Source organism: Gracilinanus agilis, chromosome 1 (genome assembly GCF_016433145.1).
Source record: "Gracilinanus agilis isolate LMUSP501 chromosome 1, AgileGrace, whole genome shotgun sequence".
Lineage (NCBI taxonomy): Eukaryota > Metazoa > Chordata > Mammalia > Didelphimorphia > Didelphidae > Gracilinanus > Gracilinanus agilis.
Genome location: NC_058130.1, coordinates 451807994 through 451833715, shown reverse-complemented (window position 1 = coordinate 451833715; position 25722 = coordinate 451807994).

Sequence of the window (25722 nt, the reverse complement as noted above, 5' to 3'; positions counted from 1 at the left end):
GTCAGATCTCTGGGAAAGGAAAGACTTTAAAACCAAGCAAGAGTTAGAGAAAATTACAAAATGTAAATTAAATGGTTTTGATTATATTAAACTAAAAAGTTTTTGTACAAACAAAAACAATGTAGTCAAAATCAGAAGGGAAACAACAAATTGGGAAAAAATCTTTATAACGAAAAACTCTGACAGGGGTCTAATTACTCAAATATACAAGGAGTTAAAGCAATTGTATAAAAAATCAAGCCATTCCCCAATTGATAAATGGGCAAGAGACATGAATAGGCAATTTTCAGGTAAAGAAATCAAAAGTATCAATAAGCACATGAGAAAGTGTTCCAAATCTCTAATAATTAGAGAAATGCAAATCAAAACAACTCTGAGGTATCACCTCACACCTAGCAGATTGGCTAAAATGAAAGAAGGGGAGAGTAATGAATGTTGGAGGGGATGTGGCAAAATTGGAACATTAATGCATTGCTGGTGGAGTTGTGAACTGATCCAGCCATTCTGGCTGGCAATTTGGAATCATGCTCAAAGGGCTATAAAAGAATGCCTGCCCTTTGACCCAGCCATACCATTGTTGGGTTTGTACCCCAAAGAGATCATAGATAAACAGACATGTACAAAAATATTTATAGCTGCGCTGTTTGTGGTGGCAAAAAAACTGGAAAATAAGGTTATGCCCTTCAATTGGGGAATGGCTGAACAAACTGTGTTATATGAGGGTGATGGAATACTATTGTGCTAAAAGGAATAATAAACTGGAGGAGTTCCACGCGAACTGGAGAGACCTCCGGGAACTGATGCAGAGCGAAAGGAGCAGAGCCAGAAGAACTCTATACACAGAGACTGATATACTGTGGTAAAATTGAATGCAATGGACCTCTGTACCAGCAGCAATACAATGACCCAGGACAGTTCTGAGGGATTTATGGTAAAGAATGCTACCCACATTCAGAGGAAGGACTGCAGGAGAGGAAACATATAAGAAAAGCAACTGCTTGAACGCATGGGTCGGGGCGGACATGATTGAGGGTGTGGACTCGAAACTACCACACCAATGCAACCACCAACAATTGGGAAATTGGTCTTGATTAAGGACACATGACAAAACCAGTGGAAAAGTGCGTCGGCCATGGGTGGGGGGAGTGCGGGGAGTGAAGGGGAAAATAGGAGCATGAAACATGTAACCATGTTAAAAATGATTATTAATAAAAGTTAAAAAAATAGAATTGTAAAATATCTCACTGGAAATTTAACCGAATTAGAAAATTGATCAAGGAGAAATAATCTGAGTCAATGTATTATCTGAAATCTATAATAAAAATTATATGAGTATCATATCATTAGGTAAAACTGTCTTGGTCTTCTTGAATATGAGGAGAAAATAGAAATTGGAAGAATGCACCCTTCACCTCCTGAATTAAATCTCAAATTTAAAAATCCCAGCAATATTCTGGTGAAATTCCAGAACTCTAAAGACAAAGTAAAAATAATACAGTCAGGAAAAAAATTCATATAATGTGAAACCACAAACAGGATTACATAGAGCCTAGAAGCTACCACATTAAAGGACCAGAAGGCATGGGATATGATATTCCACCAAGAAAAGAATCTAGACATACAACCAAAACTCACCTACAGAGCAGAAGTGAACATAATATATCAGTGGAAGAAGTGAAAGCTATATGAAATACAGGGATTCCAGGCATTCCTAATAAACCAGACAGTGTTAAAAAGAAAATTCAAAGATCAAATTCGACATCCAAAAGAAACATAAAAGAAAATTTCGAGAAAAAATTCCATGAACTGATGTAAAGTGAAGTAAGGAGAACCAGAAGACCATTATTCTCAGTGACAGCAATATTTCTTGATGAGCAGCTATGGATGACTTAGTTATTCTCAGAAATGCAATGCTAAAATACAACCCCAGAGATTCATGATGAAAAATTCTATCTGCATTCTGGAAAAGAGCTGATGGAGTATGAATGCAGAATGAAACATATTATATTTAATTTTCTTTCCTTTCTTCTTTTTTATTTGAGATTTCTTCCATAAAATGACTATATGGAAAATGTTTTACATGATTGCACATGTAAAATCTATATTAGATTTTCTCCTCCATCTCAGGGAGGAGAAAGGGCAGGGATGGAGGGAGAAAGGTTCAAAAGAAGGGAGAAAATTTGAAACTCAAAACTTAAAAAAATGAATGTTTAAAATATTTTACATGAAATATGGGTAAATGAATTATTATTTTTTAAAAGAAAGACAAAGGAGACAAAGGGTTAAGGGCAATATGTATAAGTTGAATCTAATTGGGGTATGAAAGAAATATTCTTTGTATACTATTTAATCAATATAAAATAAGTTTGAAAATTGTGATAATGAATAGTGGTGTCAAATGTTCTAAGAATGAAAATAAATAATAGCATCTAAAAGTAGTAAATATGTAAACTAAAGTCTTAATTCAATTTACAGATATAGAAAGAAGGAAATTTGTTGGTGTCAACTCTGAAAAGGTTCAAAGATGGAAGAACTGGGACACAAATCCTATTTATTCTTTACAGTCAAGGATACTCCTTTGTATCTGCTATAAAATGAATGAACTACTCTTAGCATTACCTGATTTCTCATTTTATATTTGCAAAACACATCTTCTAATGACTAATCTAGATCCTATGTAAATCAGTATTATGAAGGCAATACCAGAGTAATATAGTCAGTTTACCCTCCTAGATATGCCTCTCATTGCAAATGAGAAATTATTTTTCAGGTATGTTCATTACACTTGTGAAATTTGTTGAAAACAAAACAAAACAAATAACTTTTCCTAAAGACTCTGATCATTTCCTAAATAAGAAGAAAAATATGTATTACCAAACCTCAGTCTGAATAATCCAGATATCATCAGTACCCACACCGACAATGAATAACACACTATAGTCACTCTAGGATATGGATTCTAAGAAATGGAGACAAGGAAAGCAGATGTTCTAGATATGTGTGATAGCCAGTGAAAAGGCACAGAACTGGAATTTGACATGAGGTCTATGAAGCAGCTTAGTCTGTCTGTAATTCAGAATAACTAAAATTTACCATCATCAGTGCTTTGTGCTAAGTCACTATAAGAGGTAGTAGGAGGTGGCATATCCATGACAGAAGCAAAGTAAGATCATATAGACCCGATTAAGTCAAGGTCATGAAATCATGGAATAATCATCCACTCAGGATTGATAGTTAACATAGTTCTTTTTGGTTTTCTTCTGTGTGTGTTATGTCCCCAACAGATAAATGATGTTTGCACATGCTCAAAGAATACAAAGTTCTTTAGAAGACAAGTTATTTGTTTTTTCTAGATTTGTGGGTAGCATATGTAAACAAGAACTATGAACTGATAACATGCACTGATAACTCTGCTAGAAACTGGAGATGAACAAAAACACATAATACTCTCTGCCCTCAAATTTATAGTCTATCCATGGATATTCCTTGTAAATATATAAGTAAAAACAAAATATATGCAAAGCAAAAACAAGGCATTTCAGGGGGAAATTATGATCTGAGAAAATATGAAAACAGGTAGGAAACATAATGAGTTAATCTTTGAAGGTAGTTAGTGATAGTAAGTGGCAATATTGATTTGAGAGAGTCCTTCAGACATAGGGTTTATTTTGTATAAAGTCAGAGAGGGGAAATGGTTTATCATGTATGAAGAAAAGTAAGTTAAATTTGGTGGAATAAAGTGCTTGAAGACAAATTATTTGTGAAAAGCCAAGAAAAGCGGGGAGGAATAAGATTGGAAAAGGTTTTGAATGATGAAATAATAATTCTATATTTTCTGCTAGAAACAATAGGGAAACATTTGAACTTTTCCAGTGGTGGAGTGATATGGTTAAATAGGAAACTGTCCTGGGCTAATGTAGAAGCTCCATATTGTCCAGAGTGCATAATAAAAATATCCATTGCACAGTTTTCTAGAATTATGGACCTAAAGTATCATAATTTAGAGACATTTGGGGCAGGGAAAATCATACAGGTTTAACTATCCCAATTAAAAAGTAATAAAGAAAAATGACATTATAAAATTTATAGACACAGAATTTGAAAGAAAATGGAATTTGAAAAATTCATGTTTCATGAAACATCGTGTATTTGGGCATACTGATAAGTATCCAAATTAAATAATCAAAATCTCTCATAAACCTCTGAAGTTCTGAAAACAAAATAATAGCAAAGAGATAAAGAAATATTGCACAGCACCATCTGCTCAAGTTCCAGTTTAATGTGCCAAATCACATTTTGAGGGTAGAAATGTTTCTCCAACCTATGCAACAAAACTAAATAATAATAAAGTCTTCTTTTATCCTAGAGTTATATTAGATAATGTTGGCAGGACAAAAATGAAAGGGGGAAGAGTAAACAAAAGAAATCTTAATTTAGGCTAGAAAGATAAACTTTATATCCCATGATTCAGCCTCCATAAATTGAGTAAGAATTGAACTCATTTTACAAATAACTGAAACATACTTCAATGTGTTACTTTTCAACCTCATACTAAGTGTTCAAGCTATGTGTCAAATTATGTAGTACAAAAGCAAAAGTGTTAGCAAATTCAAACTTATAGGCATTCAATTTTATTTTTAGATCAGCTAAGTGCTGAAAGTATAAAAAAGATTCTAGATATCAAGGCATATAAAAATATCAGGGTCAAGATGAAGACATCACACTTAGGTTTTTCAGAGTCACTACAAAAAAAAAAAAGCAGAATTCCAAATTCTGGTTTGGATGACATCTATGAGCCATGTGTTCACTACAGAATGCTTAGAATAGTTCCCTCACAAACAGTGGATGTTCAGTAAATGTATATTGACTGTCTGTCATACTGACTACTCAATCCGAGTCTTAAAGAACTATAAACTTAGTCATCTGTCCTCCAGAGCCTTTCTCCATTTTCTAACCATTTCTAATTATCTTTAGGCTAATTCCAAACTAATTTGCCTTTCTTCTTGATCCTCCACTGTCATCTCTGGAATGTCCAGAATATAGTCACTATATTATTTTATGTCCTTTTGCTTTTTTTGATACAACAGAAACCTCCCATAAACTTCATGAACACTGTCATGAAAAATTGTCCTCCGAAAATGTTAAGCAAAGCTACCTAAAAGAATAGTTGAGACTGGTACTATACATTGCTTTCCTTTTTTTCCTACTCTGATGTATTGAATGAAAAGTGTCTTCTCCAATTTTCAAAATTTGGCATCAACATCATTTGTAGTATTTGAACTCAATTATGTTACCATTTAGACTTATTTACATGGCTGTAAGAATTACATAAAGGCTCAGAAGTGCAGAAGAAAGAATACTAGATGGAGAGTCAGATAAAATTGTGATCAAATTCTACCATAGCTACTTACTAGCTGGACAGCCAAAGACAAATATGTTCTTCCTGACACAATTTAATCATCTTTAAAATACAATCTTAAACTATGGTTAATATCACTGTTATGGTCAATGTCACTGCAATGGTCAAAGATGTCACCACTATGATCAATGCCACTGCTATGATAAATGATGTCACTGCTATGGTCAATGCCACTGCTATGATCAATGATGTCACTGCTATGGTTAATATCACTGCTATGATCAATGATATCACTGCTATAGTTAATATCACTGCTATGATCAATGATGTCTCTGCTATGGTCAATGCCAGTGCTATGATCAATGATGTCACTGCTATGGTTAATTAATATCACTGCTATGGTCAATGTCACTTCCATGGTCAAAGATGTCACTGATATTGTCGATGTCACTGCTTTGGTCAGTGATGTCACTGCTATGGTCAATGTCACTGTTATGGTCAATGCCACTGCTATAATCAATGATGTCACTGCTATGGTCAATGCGCCTGCTACAGTGAATATCACTGCTATACTCAATGATGTCACTTCTATGGTCAAAGACATTGCTATGGTTAACGTCACTGCTGTGGTCAAAGATGTCACTGATAGGGTCAATGATGTCACTACTATGGTCAATGCCACTGCTACGGTCAACATCACTGCTTTGATCGATGATGTCACTGTTATGGTCAATGCCACTGCTCTGGTCAATGTCCCTGCTATGGCCAATGATGTCACTGATATGGTCAATGTCACTGCTATGATCAATGATATCACTGCTATGCTTAATATCAGTGTTATGATCAATGATGTCACTGCTATGGTCAATCTCACTACTATGATCAATGATGTCACTACTACGGTCAAAGCCACTGCTATAGTCAACGTCACTGCCATGGTCAATGATGTCACTGCTATGGTCAATGCCACTGCTATGATCAATGATGTCACTGCTATGCTTAATATCAGTGCTAGGATCAATGATGTCACTACTATGGTCAATGCCACTGCTATGGTCAAAGATGTCACTGCTATGGTCAATGCCACTGCTATGATCAACAAAACTGCTATGATCAATGATGTCACTGCTATGGTCAATGTCACTACTATGATCAGTGATGTCACTGCTATGGTCAATGCCTCTGTTATGGTCAATGCCAGTGCTTTAATCAATGATGTCACTGCTATGGTCAATACCCTTGCAATAGTCAACATCAGTGCTATGATCAATGATGTCACTGCTATGGTCAATGTCACTGCTTTGGATAACATCACTGCTTTGGTCAATGATGTCACTGCTATAGTCAATGTCACTTCTATGATCAAGTATGTCACTGCTATGGTCAATGCCACTGCTATGATCAACATCACTGCTATAATCAACGATGTCACAGCTATGGTCAATGTCACTGCTACGGTCAATGTCACTGCTATGGTCAATGCCACTGCTATTGTCAATGATGTCACTGCTATGGTCAATATCTCTGCTATTCTCAATGATGTCACTGCTATCGTCAATGTCACTACTATGGTCAACATCACTGCTTTGGTCAATGATGTCACTGCTATGGTCAAAGCCACTGATATGATCAATGATGTCACTGCTATGATCAATGCCACTGCTATGGTCAAAGATGTCACTGCTATGGTTAATATCACTACTATGATCAATGATGTCACTGCTATGGTCAATGTAACTCTTATGGTCAAAGATATCACTGCTATGATCAATGATGTCACTACTATGGTCAATGCCACTGCTTTGGTCAACATGACTGCTATTATCAATGATGTCACTGCTATGATCAATGCCACTGCTATGGTCAATGATGTCACTGCTATGGTCAATGTCACTGCTATGGTGAACATCACTGCTGTGGTCAATGATGTCACTTCTATGGTCAAAGCCACTGCTATGATCAATGATGTCACTGCTATGATCAATGCCACTGCTATGGTCAAAGATGTCACTGCTATGGTTAATATCACTGCTATGATCAATGATGTCACTGCTATGGTCAATGTAACTCTTATGGTCAAAGATATCACTACTATGATCAATGATGTCACTACTATGGTCAATGCCACTGTTATGGTCAACATGACTGCTATGATCAATGATGTCACTGCTATGATCAATGCCACTGCTATGGTCAATGCCACTGCTATGGTAAACATCACCGCTATGATCAATGATGTCACTGCTATGGTTAATTAATATCACTGCTATGGTCAATGTCACTTCCATGGTCAAAGGTGTCACTGATATTGTCAATGTCACTGCTTTGGTCAGTGATGTCACTGCTATGGTCAATGTCACTGCTATGATCAATGATGTCACTGCTATGGTCAATGCCACTGCTATAATCAATGATTTCACTGCTATGGTCAATGCGCCTGCTATAGTCAACATCACTGCTATACTCAATGATGTCACTGCTATGGTCAATGCCACTGTTATGGTCAATGTCACTGCTATAATCAATGATGTCACTGCTATGTTCAATGCCACTGCTATAGTAAAAAACACTGCTATGGTTAATGATATCACTACTATGGTCAATGTGACTGCTATGGTCAACACCACTGTTATCATCAATATCATCACTGCTAAGGTCAATGTCACTGCTATGATCAATAATGTCACTGCCATGGTTAATATCATGGCTATGATCAATGATGTAACTGCTATGGTAAATGCTACTGCTATGGTCAATGTCACCGCTATGTTCAAATATGTCACTGATATGGTCAATGTTACTGCTATGGTCAATGATTTCACTGCTATGGTCAATGTCACTACTATGATCAATGCTGTCACTGCTTTGGTCAATGCCCCTGCTAGACTCAAATTCACTGCTATGAACAATGATATCACTGCTATGGTCAATGTCACTGCTATGATAAACATCACTGCTATGGTCAATGATGTCACTGGTATGGTCAATGCCACTGCTATGGTCAATGCCACTGCTATAATCAATGATGTCACTGCTATGGTCAAAGCCACTGCTATGATCAATGATGTCGCTGCTATGGTCAATGCCACTGCTACAGTCAACATCACTGCTTTGATCAATGATGTCACTGTTATGGTCAATGCCACTGCTATGGTCAAAGATGTCACTGCTATGATCAACATCACTGCTATGATCAATGATGTCACTGCTATGTTCAGAGATATCATTGCTATGACCAATGATGTCACTGCTATGGTCAATGCCACTGCTATAATCAATGATGTCACTGCTATGGGCAATGTGCCTGCTATAGTCAACATCACTGCTATACTCAATGATGTCACTGCTATGTTCAATGCCACTGCTATAGTAAAAAACACTGCTTTGGTTAATGATGTCACTGCTATGGTCAATGCCACTGCTATGGTCAACACCACTGCTATCATCAATAACATCACTGCTAAGGTCAATGTCACTGCTATGATTAATAATGTCACTGCCATGGTTAATATCATGGCTATGATCAATGATGTCACGGCTATGGTCAATGTCACTGCTATGATCAACATCACTGCTATAATCAATGATGTCACTGCTATGGTCAATGCCACTGCTATGATCAACAACACTGCTATAATCAATGATGTCACTGCTATGGTCAATGCCACTGCTATGATCAACAACACTGCTTTAATCTATGATGTCACTGCTATGGTCAATGTCACTACTAGGATCAATGATGTCACTGCTATGGTCAATGCATCTGTTATGGTCAATGCCAGTGCTATGATCAATGATGTCACTGCTATGGTCAATGCCACTGCTATGGTCAATGTCACTGCTATGGTCAATGATGTCACTGCTATGATCAACAACACTGCTATGAACAATGATGTCACTACTATCGTCAGTGTCACTACTATGGTCAACATCACTGCTTTGATCAATGATGTCACTGCTATGGTCAATACCACTGATATAATCAATGATGTCACTGCTATGGTCAATGCCACTGCTATGATAAATGGTGGCACTGCTATGTTCAATGTCACTGCTATAATCAATGATGCCACTGCTATGATCAACATCACTGCTATTATCAACGATGTCACAGCTATGGTCAATGCCACTGCTATGGTCAATGTCACTGCTATGGTCAATGTCACTGCTATTGTCAATGATGTCACTGCTATGGTCAATATCTCTGCTATTGTCAATGATGTCACTGCTATCGTCAATTTCACTACTAAGGTCAACATCACTGCTTTGCTCAGTGATGTCACTGCTATGGTCAAAGCCACTGCTATGATCAATGATGTCACTGCTATGATCAATGCCACTGCTATGGTCAAAGATATCACTGCTATGATCAATGATGTCACTGCTATGGTCAATGTAAGTCCTATGGTCAAAGATATCACTGCTATGATCAATGATGTCACTACTATGGTCAATGCCACTGTTATGGTCAACATGACTGCTATTATCAATGATGTCACTGCTATGATCAACATCACTGCTATAATCAATGATGTCACTGCTATGGTCAATGCCACTGCTATGGTCAATGTCACTGCTATGGTTAACATCACTGTTATGATCAATGATGTCACTGCTATGGTTAATATCATTGCTATGATCAATGATGTCACTGCTATGGTCAATGTCACTTCTAGAATCAACATCACTGCTATAATCAATGATGTCACTGCTATGGTCAATGCCACTGCTATGATCAACAACACTGCTATAATCAATGATGTCACTGCTATGGTCAATGTCACTACTAGGATCAATGATGTCACTGCTATGGTCAATGCCACTGCTATGGTCAATGTCACTGCTATGGTCAATGATGTCACTGCTATGGTCTATATCTCTGCTATGAACAATGATGTCACTGCTATCGTCAATGTCACTACTATGGTCAACATCACTGCTTTGATCAATGATGTCACTGCTATGGTCAATGCCACTGATATGATCAATGATGTCACTGCTATGGTCAATGCCACTGCTATGATAAATGGTGGCACTGCTATGTTCAATGTCACTGCTATAATCAATGATGCCACTGCTATGATCAACATCTCTGCTATAATCAACGATGTCACAGCTATGGTCAATGCCACTGCTATGGTCAATGTCACTGCTATGGTCAATGTGACTGCTATTGTCAATGATATCACTGCTATGGTCAATATCTCTGCTATTGTCAATGATGTCACTGCTATCGTCAATGTCACTACTATGGTCAACATCACTGCTTTGGTCAGTGATGTCACTGCTATGGTCAAAGCCACTGCTATGATCAATGATGTCACTGCTATGATCAATGCCACTGCTATGGTCAAAGATATCACTGCTATGATCAATGATGTCACTGCTATGGTCAATGTAACTCTTATGGTCAAAGATATCACTGCTATGATCAATGATGTCACTATTATGGTCAATGCCACTGTTATGGTCAACATGACTGCTATTATCAATGATGTCACTCCTATGATCCATGCCACTGCTAAGGTCAATGATGTCACTGCTATGGTCAATGTCCCTGTTATAGTCAAAGATGTCACTGCTATGGTCAATGCCACTGCTATCATCAATGATGTCGTGCTATGGTCAATGCCACTGCTATGGACAAAGATGTCACTGCTATGGTCAATGTCACTACTCTGATCAATGATATCATTGCTATGGTCAATGGCACTGTTATGGTCAATGCCACTGCTATGATCAACGATGTCACTGCTATGGTCAATGTCACTGCTATGATCAACATCACTGCTATGGTCAAAGATGTCACTGCTAAGGTCAATGCCACTGCTATGCTCAAAAATGTCAATGCCTGGTTAATACCACTGCTATGATCAATGATGTCACTGCTATGGTCAATGCCTCTGTTATGGTCAATGCCAGTGCTGTGATGAATGATGTCACTGCTATGGTCAATGACCTTGCTATAGTCAACATCAGTGCTATGATCAATGATGTCACTGCTATGGTCAATGCCACTGCTTTGGATAACATCACTGCTATGGTCTATGATGTCACTGCTATAGTCAATGCCACTGCTATGATCAATTATGTCACTGCTATGGTCAATGATGTCACTGCTATGGTCAATATCTTTGCTATGAATAATGATGTCACTGCTATCGTCAATGTCACTACTATGGTCAACACCACTGCTTTGTTCAATGATGTCACTGCTATGGTCAATGCTACTGCTATGATCAATGATGTCACTCTTATGGTCAATGCCACTGCTATGGTCAACATCATTACTATAATCAGTGATGTCACTGCTATGATCAATGCCACTGCTATAGTCAATGTCACTACCATGGTCAATGATGTCACTGCTATGGTCAATGCCACTGCTATGATCAACAACACTGCTATAATCAATGATGTCACTGCTATGGTCAATGTCACTACTAGGATCAATGATGTCACTGCTATGGTCAATGCATCTGTTACGGTCAATGCCAGTGCTATGATCAATGATGTCACTGCTATGGTCAATGCCACTGCTATGGTCAATGTCACTGCTTTGGTCAATGATGTCACTGCTAGGGTCAATATCTCTGCTATGAACAATGATGTCACTGCTATCGTCAATTTCACTACTATGGTCAACATCACTGCTTTGGTCAATGATGTCACTGCTATGGTCAATGCCACTGATATGATCAATGTTGTCACTGCTATGGTCAATGCCACTGCTATGATAAATGGTGACCCTGCCATGTTCAATGTCACTGCTATAATCAATGATGTCTCTGCTATGATCAAAGCCACTGCTATGATCAATGATGTCACTGCTATGATCAATGCCACTGCTTTGGTCAAAGATGTCACTGCTATGGTTAATATCACTGCTATGATCAATGATGTCACTGCTATGGTCAATGTAACTCTTATGGTCAAAGATATCAGTGCTATCATCAATGATGTCACTACTATGGTCAATTCCACTGTTATGGTCAATATGACTGCTATTATCAATTATGTCACTGCTATGATCCATGCCATTGCTAAGGTCAATGATGGCACTGCTATGGTTAATACCACTGCTATGGTGAACATCACCGCTATGATCAATGATGTCACTGCTATGGTTAATTAATATCACTGCTATGGTCAATATCACTTCCATGTTCAAAGATGTCACTGATATTGTCAATGTCACTGCTTTGGTCAGTGATGTCACTGCTATGGTCAATGTCACTGCTATGGTCAAGGATGTCACTGCTATGGTAAATGTCACTACTATAAACAATGATGTCACTGCTATGATCAATGATGTCACTTCTGTGTTCAAAGATATCACTTCTATGATCAATGATGTCACTGCTATAGTCAATGCCACTGCTATGGTTAATATCACTGCTATGATCAATGATGACACTACTAAGGTTAATATCGCTGTGATGGTCAATGTCACTGCTATGGTCAATGATGTCACTGCTATGGTCAATGCCACTGCTCTGGTCAATGTCCCTGCTATGGCCAATGATGTCACTGATATGGTCAATGTCACTGCTATGACCATTGATGTCACTGCTATGCTTAATATCAGTGTTATGATCAATGATGTCAATGCTATGGTCAATGTCCCTGTTATAGTCAAAGATGTCACTGCTATGGTCAATGCCACTGCTATCATCAATGATGTTGTGCTATGGTCAATGCCACTGCTATGGACAAAGATGTCACTGCTATGGTCAATGTCACTACTCTGATCAATGATATCATTGCTATGGTCAATGGCACTGTTATGGTCAATGCCACTGCTATGATCAACGATGTCACTGCTATGATCAATGTCACTGCTATGATCAACATCACTGCTATGGTCAAAGATGTCACTGCTATGGTCAATGCCACTGCTATGCTCAAAAATGTCAAGGCCTGGTTAATACCACTGCTATGATCAATGATGACACTGCTACGGTTAATATCATTGCTATGATCAATGATGTCACTGCTATGATCAATTCCACTGCTATGATCAACATCACTGCTATAATCAATGATGTCACTGCTATGGTCAATGCCACTGCTATGGTCAATGTCACTGCCATGGTCAATGATGTCACTGCTATGGTCAATGCCACTGCTCTGGTCAATGTCCCTGCTATGGCCAATGATGTCACTGATATGGTCAATGTCACTGCTATGACCATTGATGTCACTGCTATGCTTAATATCAGTGTTATGATCAATGATGTCACTGCTATGGTCAATGACCTTTCTATAGTCAACATCAGTGCTATGATCAATGATGTCACTGCTATTGTCAATGTCACTGCTTTGGATAACATCACTGCTATGGTCAATGATGTCACTGCTATAGTCAATGCCACTGCTATGGTCAGTTATGTCACTGCTATAGTCAATGCCACTGCTATGATCAGTTATGTCACTGCTATGGTCAATGCCACTGCTATGATCAACATCACTGCTATGGTCAATGCCACTGCTAAGGTCAATGATGTCACTGCTATGGTCAATATCTCTGCTATGAATAATGATGTCACTGCTATCGTCAATGTCACTACTATGGTCAACATCACTGCTTTGTTCAATGATGTCACTGCTATGGTCAATGCCACTGCTATGATCAATGATGTCACTGCTATGGTCAATGCTATTGCTATGATCAATGATGTTGCTGCTATTGTCAATGTCACTGCTATGGTCAATGCCACTGCTATGATCAATGATGTCACTGCTATGGTCAATGCTATTGCTATGGTCAACATCACTACTATAATCAGTGATGTCACTGCTCTGATCAATGCCACTGCTATGGTCATCATCACTGCTATGATTAATGATGTCACTGCTATGGTCAATGACACTGCTATGGTCAAAGATGTCACTGCTATGGTTAACATCACTGTTATGATCAATGATGTCACTGATATGGTCAATGCCACTGCTATGATCAATGTCCCTGCTATGGCCAATGATGTCACTGATATGGTCAATGTCACTGCTATGATCAATGATGTCACTGCTCTGCTTAATATCAGTGCTAGGATCAATGATGTCACTGCTATGGTCAATGCCACTGCTATGGTCAACAACACTGCTATAATCAATGATGTCACTGCTATGGTCATTGTCACTACTATGATCAATGATGTCACTGCTATGGTCAATGCCTCTGTTATGGTCAATGCCAGTGCTATGATCAATGATGTCACTGCTATGGTCAATGCCCTTGCTATAGTCAACATCAGTGCTATGATCAATGATGTCACTGCTATGGTCAATGTCACTGCTTTGGATAATAACATCACTGCTATGGTCAATGATCACTGCTACAGTCAATGCCACTGCTATGATCAATTATGTCACTGCTATGGTCAATGCCACTGCTATGATCAACATCACTGCTATAATCAATGATCTCACTGCTATGGTCAATGCCATTGCTATGGTCAATGTCACTGCTATGGTCAATGATGTCACTGCTATGGTCAACATCACTATTATAATCAGTGATGTCACTGCTATGGTCAATGCCACTGCTATGGTCATCATCACTGCTATGATCAATGATGTCACTGATATGGTCAATGCCACTGTTATGATCAACATCACTGTTATAATCAATGATGTCACTGCTATGGTCAATGTCACTGCTATGGTCAAAAATGTCACTGATATGGTTAATGTCTCTTTTATGATCCATGATGTCACTGCTATAGTCAACATCAGTGCTATGGTCAAAGATGTCACTGCTATGGTTAATATCACTGCTATGATCAATGCTGTCACTGCTATGGTCAATGTCACTGCTATGATCAATGATGTCACTACTATGGTCAATGCACAAAGCACATACAATACTATACATTATAAATTTTGTATACCTCGTTTTCTCTTTTGAGAAATTCTTCTGCAACCTTTCTCTAGGATGAATCCTAAATAATTTACTTTTTCCATCACAAATTGAAATTTTGATTTGAAAAATTTTATTGTGGTACCACGGCATAGGTCTTTTGCACATGTCTTAGAATTACTCTGAGATCTTGTACTAAAGGCCATTGAGTCTTCCCGTCAGGAGATAATTTGACTTTCTTTACAGGCATGATTGTTGTATTATATTGTGAAAAGCCATATTTTAATATACCCTGCTCTAATAAACTCTCTATGATGAGTTTAAAGAAAATATACTATCTTAACGTACTTTCCTGCTAGTGATGTAGTAAATTTCAATTTTTATAGCATTTATTAAATGCTCTACATACTTTGAAGTGCTGTTTTGATATCATCCAAAAATATGTTCTGGCAATCAAGAGGACCTGGATTCAATTTCAGCTTCAGATACCTACTACCTATGTGTTTCTGGGAAAGTCACCTAATCTCTGTCAGCCTCACTTTCTTTAATATGCAAAATGGGTATAATAATTGTATTTACCAATATAGCTATTGGGGGATTAATTTATTTTACATGTATAAAATAGTTTGAAACATTAAATTAATATATACATGTTGGATTTGATTATTACCACATTTGCTTTAAAAAAAACTGGTAATATAAATTGTTTCACATTGCTTTGGCAGGTTATGGATTAAAAAGCAGTTCATTACAACCTGTATATGCTATAACCAATACATGTATAAATATATTTCCTTTAGAAAACTGAAAACTGAGCAACACTGAGTTTAAGTGATTTGGCCAATATCAAATCACCAGAATGTGACAGCAATAGATGTTTAATTTGAATCTTTTGATAACTCATCCAAAGCTTTTATCACTATATTGAACTGATTTTCTTTCATGACAGTAAGGTTCCTGTTTCATTTTTTCATTTTTAACTAAATTCTAAGACATGCTACTTTGTACGTTGCATTTTTAAATTGTTATTGCAAGTCTCTTACCCCATCTGTAATTTTCACTTCAGTTAGTCTAGTTCTGAATTACTGACATGAAAAAAATTGATGACTGGAGAGGAAGAACTCTTAAGCACAGAGGTCAATGGTAACATGTCAGTGAGCTGGAACAGTCAGTCTCACCAAAATATAGCTCAATTTCATGGAACATTTATTATAACAACATTCAAATATGGCTCAGAATCAGTGTGGCATAAGCAACCAAACACCTTCTGTAAATGTTAATACCTCTTCTCTTCCCTTTTTGCCAGAACTCTTATCAACCTTTAACAATTTTCCATATGTCAAAAATATGCTTCTTTTAAGTACTGGTGCTCCATGGCTGACATAATTTCTTTATGCACCTTACTTAATATAATAATTATTATTTATGCATTGGTAGATATCATAACATTTTACATAATAGATATCTCAAGATCCCATACATTATTCAATAGGTGATGACAAAAATCTCTTTGTATTAGTTTAAGGGATTTAACTTTGGTATCTACTTTAGAAAATAATTACTGGTCTTCAGATAACTTTTCATCAGTTTATAAATTCTTGAAGGCAAACACATGAGAAAGTGTTCCAAATCTCTAATAATTAGGGAAATGCAAATCAAAACAACTCTGAGGTATCACCTCACACCTAGCAGAGTGGCTAAAATGAAAGAAGGGGAGAGTAATGAATGTTGGAGGGGATGTGGCAAAATTGGGGCATTAATGCATTGCTGGTGGAGCTGTGAACTGATCCAGCCATTCTGGCTGGCAATTTGGAATCATGCTCAAAGGGCTATAAAAGAATGCTTGCCCTTTGATCCAGCCATACCATTGTTGGGTTTGTACCCCAAAGAGATCATAGATAAACATACTTGTATGAAAATATTTAAAGCTGTGCTTTTTGTGGTGGCAACAAATTGGAAAATGAAGGGTATGTCCTTCAATTGGGGAATGGCTGAACAAACTGTGGTATATACGGGTGATGGAATACTATTGTGCTAAAAGGAATAATAAACTGGAGGAGTTCCAGGCGAACTGGAGAGACCTCCGGGAACAGATGCAGAGCGAAAGAAGCAGAGCCAGAAGAACATTGTACACAGAGACTGATATACTGTGGTAAAATTGAATGTAATGGACCTCTGTACCAGCAGCAATACAATGACCCAGGACAGCCCTGAGGGATTTATGGTAAAGAATGCCACCCACATTCAGAGGAAGGACTGCAGGAGAGGAAACATATAAGAAAAATAATTGCTTGAACGCATGGGTCGGGGGTGGACATGATTGAGGGTGTGGACTCAAAACTACCACACCAATGCAACTACCAACAATTTGGAAATTGGTCTTGATCAAGGACACATGACAAAACTAGTGGAAATGTGCATCGGGCATGGGTGGGGGGATTGCGGGGGGACGAAGGGGAAAGGAGGAGCATGAATCATGTAACCATGTTAAAAATGAATATTAATAAATGTTTGAAAAAAATAAATAAAAAATAAATTCTTGAAGGCAGAGATCAAGCCTTGCTTATCTTTGCATCACCCACTAGTCTTTGCACAGTGCTTTATATAAAGTAGATTCATAATACAGTATTGGTTATTCTTTATTGAATTGAACTAATCAATTCCCTTGCCAAACCATTCACAATTTTTTGCTCATTTTCTAGTACTATTTTTCTTATTCCAAAGTAAAAATAGTGCATAAAAATAGTGCTCATAACCCTGTATGTGGTATTTTTGAAGTAGAAGCTCATTTTTCTCCATGTTTATTTCATTTAACAAAAATATATAGACCTAGATATATATATGCATATTTGTGTATATATGTATATCAATTAAGACATACATATTCATATGCATATACATTCATACCCAATGTAGCTTCTCTATAAAAAGTTAGATCAATTTTTAGAACCAGTTTTCTCTTAAGTCCCATGAAAGGAGACTTATGAAGTGTCCAAAAATTGAAATTCCACATTAGGGTTCCTTGGAATAGCAATATCAAAATATTAACATGGATTGAAAACTCTCTGAGTTTTAGTCCTATTTTTATTCAAATTCAGTGTATAATTATGGGCAAGTCACTTAAGTTCTCAGTATTCTAGACAATCCTGCCCACATATGAGTTCCATTTTTTCATCATTTATTCATTCATGTATTTGTTTATCTCTCTGTGTATTTATGTATTTGATTATTTTTGTAAGACATTATTACTTATCATTGTTGAAATATTATCTTAATTTGAATGGATAGATTTCATGCGCTTTTTTAAAATAACTATTAGGTAGGCAGTTTTCAGATATAGAAATCAAAACTATCAATAAGCACATAAAAAATGTTCTAAATATCTCATAATTAAAGAAGTGCAAATTAAAACTACTCCAAGATACCACCTTACACCTAGCAGATTGACTAACATGACAACAAAGGAAAGTAATAAATGCTGGAGGGGATGTGGCAAAATTGGGACATTAATACATTGCTGGTAGAGTTATGAATTAATGTAATCATACTGGAAAGCAATTTGGAACTAAGCCCAAAAGAATTAAGCATTAAAGAATGCATAACCTTTGATCCAGCAATACCACTACTAGGTTCATGCCCTAAAGAGATAATAATGAAAAATGTTCATTCAAAAATATTCATAACTTTGCTCTTTGTGGGAAAATAACGGGGTCCTTTCAATTAGGAAATGGCTAAACAAATTGAGGTATATGATGGTGAGGGAATACTACTGTGCTGTAAGGAGTAATGAACTGTAGGATTTCTAGATGAACTGGAAAAACCTCCAGGAACTGGTGCAGAGGGAAATGAGCAGAACCAAGAAAACATTATACACAAAAAGTGAAAAATTGTGGAACAATATAATGTAATGGACTTTGCCAATACAAAACAACCTCAAAGGACTTATGAGAAAGAATACTATCCACATTGAGAGAAAGAACAGTGAGGATGCAAACAGAACTAAGAATTTCTAGGAATTTCTTTTTGACTTGTGGACAATCCATAGTTTTATTTACATTTTTACTTGAAACTTGTGATTTTATTTTCTTCTGAGTTTGTGTCTTCATCTACCTCGACAAATACTTGATTTTTATGGTCATATTATTTTTCTCATGTTTGCTTTTCGTTCTCAGCTTTTTTGTTGTTGTTGTCTTTGAGTTTATGTTAAAATTGAGCTCTGTTTCTGGTGTGAGAAAGGAGCTTTGTCTCAAACCTAACTTTTTTGTAATATTATTTTTAGAGTTAGTCCCAGGAATTTGGAGGTTTTTGATAATCCCCAAGAGGTGTGATCTAGAGATCACTGTCTTAATATTCTATAATCCATTCCTTGCCCAGAAAGGTCCAATGACCCTTTAATATAGCAGTTAAGACTGCTCCTTATGGTCCCTGCTCCCATAGAAACACACGAGATATTGGTCTTCATACTTCTAGTCCCTTTCACTTGAAATAATTTTTCCCCCAAGAATCTTTGATTCCTTCTCAATAAAATTCCTTTCCATACTTAAACTGTGACCCAGAAGTGGGTATAAGCAATAGATTTCCACAGTGACAAGTCCTGCACCCAGTGCTATGATAGAAAACCCCACTAATATCTTTCTAACTAGTTGAGAGATTCCCTTACCATATCTCTGTTGTGAACTTCCAAATTTCCTGCTTTTTTGTTGCTACTATGCAGTTTAAAATTATTGTAAGCCCTGGGAGACTATGTCTCCCAGGACTCCCTACTACAACTTCCTCCAACACCTCCCACTTCCTTTTTGGGAGGTGTTGGAGAAAGGATAAAAGAGAAAGTCTGGAGCCTTTTCACTCTCTGCTCTTCAGCCCAGAGGCTCTTGGATCCTGAGCTTTCTCTCTTGGTGCCTTTTCCCCTTCTATCTATCTCCTAATTTTCCCTAGAACTTACCTTTTCTAATTTAAATAAAATCTAGCTAATTTTCTCTCTGATCTTTCATTTGAGCCCCAAAGGGCTCTGGTTAATTTCCCCCTGCTGGGGCTGGGGACCACTACTTTCTTTTCTCTTTCTCCATCTTCCTCTCTCCTTTCTCCCATCCATCCTTCCTCCTACTTACCTTCCCTTCTCCCCTCACAATACCTTCTAATTCCACCAGTGTTGTTGTATGAATGTTGGTTCTGGGCCAATGTCAATCAATGTCAATCCCCATGTCATAGATATTTCTTTCCAAACTTCTAAGTTGTCTTAAAATAGAAAAAAATGTCTCACCCTTACCTTATAGTTGTTTCTGCTACTCCAAAATTTTATTTCAGATATTATTTTGAAATTGTTGGAATGGAAATGTTGGGAGATGTTGCTTGAGTGCTCTCCCTAATTCAATATTTTGCCTTCATCCTTGGAATTCCATCTGAATAGTTGTTATAATGTTTATTTAGTCCTTCTGAATATTTTCTACAATATCTAGATTTTGTTACAGGGCTTTTTCTTGGCCCTTTTCCCCATCCTATATCTACTACTTCTAAGTTTACTCTACTTTATTTTCAACCAACTCGAAAAGAACAAGTGTGGGTGTTATATAGAATCTGTAATGTGGTACATATCTGAATTTCTCTCTTGTTGATTCCACCTTCTTCCTTGAAATAGATTAGCAATTTCTCTATAGACAATCATTTAATCTCTCAATTAATTATTTAATTCTTTATTTGAATAATAAATGATTCCTTAATTGATTTTCCTATTTCTAGGTTCTTCCTACCCCAGGTCACCCTCAGTGCATTCTTCAACTTAGTAATACTAAAAAATCTTTAACTGATTTCTGGTAACTATAAAGTCAATTTAAAAAATTCCAAGATTACTTTTTTGTCAACAAATTGACATTTCATTGCCAGTCAGCTCTAAAATATTTTATAAATATTTCCATTTGCTTTGAATTCATTCATCACCTTAGCATTCTTCTAGGGAACTAGGTGAGTCTTTTCTTGAAGTTCCCAAACTTTTTTTTCTTTTACCACATAAAGTTATTTTACATTTCCAAATTCATATGCATTATGCATTTCCACATTAGACTGTCAACTCATTGAAGGAACTTTAAAAGGAAATTTAAATTCCTCATGTTAATTTTTATTACTTAGATATAAAGAAAAATTTTCTTGCAAATTTTGGTTGATAAAAGGATTGTCTTCTGTTAATATTTACCTTACCTGACTAAAACCAAACTCTTTGAATGATAATAGTAAGGAAAGGGCTGTTTCTCTTCATTGAGTAGTTATTGGACTATATCAGTGATAGGCAAACTATGGCCTGTGGGCCAGATGCGGCCCCCTGAAATGTTCTATCCAGCAGTGTGACATTATTCCCAATCTGACAAATGCAATGAGTAGGATACAAAACAATGAAACTTCAAAAGAGTTGCCTTAGAAACAGCCTGACAGATGAGCATTTCCTTTCCTTTGGGCCCCTCTTTAAAAGGTTTGCCCATCACTAAAGTAGATTAAATTTTTACCTAAGCCCTTTTATATTTTTTAGATAAGTACCTGAAGAAGAATCTTAACTCCTTGACTACTTGATAATATGTAAATCTTCCTCATCTATTAATCTTTGTAAGCCCTCTAAATGTAGTTTAGTGTGTAATCTGACTTAACCTACCTTTAGAATTGTGATAAAATCTACTTACTTAGGGGATACAAGGGATTATAAATCTGACAAACTAAATTTGTTAAACTTTTAAAACACTGAAGGAAGTATAGTGTCTTTTCTTTAAATTTTATGTACTATGAGGTAAGTCAAAGTTTCTAATATGTAAAAGAATTATTTCTCCATAACTTTTACAATTGTTCTTGTAAGAAGATATGTTAGAATATTAATGATTTTTCAAGTTTATTCTTCTCTCTAAGACCTAAACTTGTGTTTGGGCATGTAACCAAAAAAAAAAAAGAGCCAATACCCGATGTTTCATAGAAGGGAGATAGAGAAAGTCTATGTGGTGAGTCTCTCTTCCAGCTCTCTCTTGGGGCTGAATATACACTGGGAGACTTTTAGGGAGTATCACCCTAAAACTTGGTGACCTTTATGGTTGTGCCACTCCTCAGGAGTTGGGGGTGAGGCTTCCCTATAACAGGAGGTATATGATACCCCAATCTGATTCTGAATAAGGAAGAAGTTCACACAAACCTCCCCCAATCAGTTAATTTCACAGTGGGTAGTCTGGCTTCAAGATGGAGGCAGCCAGATCAAGCTGTGTTTCCCCTCTCCCTTGTTGTCTCTCAGGAACTATCTCACTGATGAAAGGCTTTTATTATTCACAATTCAGGGATTGGGGAAAGGGGTGAAGGGCAGAAAGATTTTGGGGTGCCCTCTTCTCTATTTCTATGGGAAACGTCACTTGGGTGGGATCCCTACTGTTTCCTTCACCCAAGCTTCTTCCCTCATTCCTTCTCCTTCTGTTTTTATATTTATATCCTTTTATAAAATTTTAAGTTTTGACTGAAAAGGAACTCTCAGCAAGGTTGGGTAATGGAAGAGACTAAGAGATAGCTCCCAAAATGGAGTCCAGAAGTTTAGCTCACTCTATGGTTGAAGTCTTGATGGGTGAGATGTGATGGAATGGCTTTGACCAGGGAATCAGGGTTCCATTTTCCAAAGAATGATCCTCAGGAAGCCCTCTGGACTGGATCTGAGCTGGGATGTCCTCCTCCTCCCTCTCTTAGTCCTCTGCCTGAAAACCTCTCTTCTCCTTCTCTTCCTCGGAGAAACTTCCCAGAATTCTCCTCTGGTCTCAACTGTGCTCAACTGTCAGCAACTCCTTCCCTGGCTCCTTTTGTCCAATCCTCCTTGCACAAATCCCATCCTTATAGGCATAATAATAAAACATATGCTTTTACTTCTATTTTTTTATTGTAGTAAATATATATTTGGTAGAAGTTACAATGTTAATTCAGAGAGGTTATATGTCTTCTGAACCCATAGAGAATGACTCTATTTCTCTGTCTTTCTTCTTCCAACTTTCCTTCTCACCTCTGTTCTTTTTCACCACATATACATCCAGTGATTTGCACAGTATAGATAGTGAATGCAGATGAACAAATATTTACTAAAATGATTTCAACTTTTACTCAGCATTACTTTAAGTGGAGGTAGGGTATAATATGTTGGACCTGGAGTTAGGAAGACCTGAATTCTTTCCTTTCCCAGAGATCTGACAGGTATACTATTCTGTATTCACCTGATTTACTTATATTTTCCCTCTCTATATTCAAGTCATTCATCCACTCTAAATTTATGCTTGTATAAGGTGTGACATGTTGATCTAAACTAAATCTCTCCCATATTGTTTTCTAATTTTCCCAGCAGTTTTGGTCAAATAGTAGATTTTTGTCCCCAAAGATGGGCTCTCTGAGTTTATCATATGACATAGACTATCTTGCTAATGTCACTTACTCCAAGTCTATTCCACTGATACTCCCTTCTGTCTCATTCTGGATGGCAATTTGGAACTATGCCCAAAGAGCACTAAAAGATTGCCTGCCCTTTGATCCAGCCATACCACTGCTGTGTTTATACTCCAAAGAGATTATAGGGAAAAAAATTGTAAAAATATTTATAGCCACCTTCTTGTTGTGGCAAAAAATTGGAAAATGAGGGGATGTCCTTTAATTGAGAATGGCTGAACAAATTGTGGTATCTGTTGGTGATGGAATACTATTGTGCTGAAAGGAATAATAAACTGGAGGAATTCAATGTAAACTGGAAAGACCTCCAGGAATTGATGCAGAGTGAAAGGAGCAGAGCCAGAAGAACATTGGGCACAGAGACTGATACACTGTGGTACAATTGAATGTAATGGACTTCTGTACTAGCATCAATGCAAGGATACAAGACAATTCTGAGGCATTTATGGAAAAGAATGCTACCAGCATTCAGAGAAAGAATTACAGGAGTGGAAATAGAGAAGAAAACAACTGCTTGAACATATGGATTGATGTGGGCATGATTGGGGATGTAGACTCTAAACGATCGTCCTAGTGCAATTATCAATAATATGGAAATGGGTCTTGATAGATGACACATGAAGAAATCAATGGAAATGTGCGTCAGCTATGGAGTAGGGCAGGTGGATGGGGGGGGTGGATGGAGAGGAGAGTAAGAATATGAACCATGTATCTATGGAAAATTTTTCTATAACTAAATGAAAATTAATTAAATAAAAAAGGAAGGTAAAGGAATAAGCGTTAAGAAATGGTAATAAGGGAGAAGATGAAATGGGGAAATAATAGGGAGAAGCAAGACAGATATTTGATGAAGGACAAGAATAAAAAGAAAGTGATAGAAAAAGTATGCAATTGTATTTGGCATTTATAACTATGATTATGAATGGAATGAAGTAATCAATAGAATGGAAACAAATAACAGAATGGATTAGAAACCAGAATCAAATAACATTTTGTATACAGAAGATGCACTTTAGACAGAAAGACAAAGAGATTAATAATAAGAGCTGGAGGTTAGTCTATTATGCTTTAGCTAAAGTGAATTGTGAAAGGGTGACAATCATGATCTCAGACAAAGCAAAAGCAAAAACAGATTAAATTAAATGAGATAATTAGGGATGTCACATTTTGATAAAAGATGCCATAAGCAAGTGATATTTAAAAAATTACCGTGTTTCTTTGATAAAAGCCTCATTTCTGAGACAGATATAGAACTGAATCAAATTTCTAAAAATAACAGTTATTTCTCAACAGACAAATGGTCAAAGGATATACACTGGCAGTTTTTAGGACAAAAATCAAAGCTATCTACAATCATACCAAAAATTCTAAATCACTATTGACTAAGTAAAGACAAATTAAAATATCTCTGAAGTACCACCTTACACAAACCAGAGATTATAAATGCTGAAGGAGATGAGGAAAAACAAGCATAATTATAAAATTTTGAGAGAATAAGAAATGATCTATCCATTCTGGAGGACAATTTGGAACTATGTCCAAAGAGTCATAAAAGTGTACCCACCCTTTGATCCAGAAATACCACTACTATGGGTACACACTATGGGACAAACTAAAAATAAAAAGGCCTATACGTACAAAAATATTTATAAAAACTTTTTGCAAGGACAAAGAATTAAACATTGAGGGGATACTCATCAACTGGGGAATAGCTAAAAAAGTTATGGTATATGATTTTGATGGAGCATTTTTGCTATAAGGAATGAGGGGGTGGTTTCAGAAAGAAATACATTTCAAGACTTATATAACTGATGCAAAGTAAAGTGAGAATAATCAGAAGATTATTGTGCACAATAATAGCATTGTTGTAATAGTGACCAACTTTGAAAGATTTGACTACTTTGATCAATGAGGTGCTATAAGATAATTCAAAAGGAAACAAGATGGAAAAAATGCTATCCACTAACAGAGAGAGAGAACTTCTGAACTCTAAGTACAAAGTGAAGTTTAATTTTCTCATTTTCTAACTTTTTCACTGTCTAATAGAGAAATATGATTTGCT